The sequence below is a fragment of the Mastomys coucha genome, unplaced genomic scaffold, assembly GCF_008632895.1.
Source record: "Mastomys coucha isolate ucsf_1 unplaced genomic scaffold, UCSF_Mcou_1 pScaffold20, whole genome shotgun sequence".
NCBI lineage: Eukaryota > Metazoa > Chordata > Mammalia > Rodentia > Muridae > Mastomys > Mastomys coucha.
The window spans coordinates 15041270-15042964 of NW_022196903.1; positions in this window are offsets into that span (position 1 = coordinate 15041270).

Genomic DNA, 1695 nt, shown 5'->3' on the forward strand with positions numbered 1-1695 from the left:
CAAAAGCCAATAATGCCATTAGATATCACCAGGGGCTATAGAAAACTTCCCACATCTTTACCCTGACTGTCCCTCTGATGTACTCACCAATGTATTCTGAAATTGTCTTTATTCAGAATTTACTGTATTATACTGGAAAAGTTAATAAAACTACTTCTTATTCCTTTTAAAATGAGAGCTGTGATTTTTGCATAGATACTACTTTCCATCTTGACTTTGAGTGTCTTAGGTATCTCCTATGAGACTAATTGATCCTTTTGTGATCATGGTTTGCTTATAGTGACCATGTTGTAGTGTTTGCGTATATGCACACAAGCTTGTGTGTGTGTGTGTGTGTGTGTGTGTGTGTGTGTAATCCTTATGCTTGGGAAGCAGGATCAAGAGGATCTCTGGGCTATACTAGCATGTCAATCTTTCACACGGTGAATTACAAGAGACCCTAGTTCACAAAAAAGAAAGAATAAAAGAAAAAAGGAAGAAAGAAAGAAAGAGGGTGGAAAATGCCTAAGAAACAGCACCGGAGTTTTTCTCTCAAGTCGCTATGCCCTTAGCTATACACATGCATACCCACCATGTGCATCTACATACATATAAACATGCAAAAACACCTACCTGCACGGTCTTTGGATTGGAATAGTTGGAACATGCATGTGGTCATGAACTCTAATTTTTTTTTTTAAGAACTACCATATTGCTTTTTATAGTTGCTTCATTTTTTATTCTCAATATTGTTATATAAAGATTTCAAACTCTTCCCCAATGGCACTTAGTTTTTAAAGAATATCAATAGAAATGTCTGTCTCATATTAGTTCTTTGTTTAATTAGTAACCTATCATTTTCTTTATTTTCAGACCTTTTAATATAATCTAGTTGAAATAATCAGATTAAAGAAAATTTAGGTAATAAAAAGTAATGGCAGTCATTATAGGAGTGGAAGAGGGAGCTGTAGTGCCCTGTAATCGCTGAAAATAAATTGCTCAGTCAAATCTATGATAACAGAATATAGGACTAAAGTACATGGCATGTAGCATATCACATCTCAGAGAGAACAGGGAACAACCCTACCAACATACTACATTTCTACAGCAAGAAAGAACAAAGAGTAATAAAGACCACAGGAAGCCTCTCAGTTCACTATTTGCTAACAAATAACAGAAAATTTAATTAGCTAAATAAATTAGCTAAATTAAACCTAAAATAAAGTGAATATGTTTTCATGTGTAATTTTAATGTGAAGTTTAATTTGGTTGGTTCTCCCTTTGTGTTTCCCACTCATTTTCTTGAACATTCTCATTTCATTCTATGCCCCTTCAGTCTATATTGTTCTATTGTTTCCCTCTGCCTCTTAGATTAGAGCTTTCTTTTCCCAGTATCATTGGTCCCTTTCTACTTTCCTAGAATTGAGGTGTATTTGCTCCCTTTGGAATTTGAATATTTAAATGGTAAAGGTTAACAGTTTAGTTTCATCAAGAACATTTTGATCAAGCATAGGAAGCTTAGAAAGAAAAAAATATAAAATATGTGTTTCAGGAATAATAAAAGAGCTAACTCCTGTGTTCAAGGAGATAAAGAGATTAAGGGAGTGGTGGTCTCAAGGCAAGATCCTACACAGCTAAGTTCATTGTTTGTGTTTACAGTTAAACAATGAATAGTTTGGACTTTTAGTCTGGAATGAACTAAAATTCATAAATGGA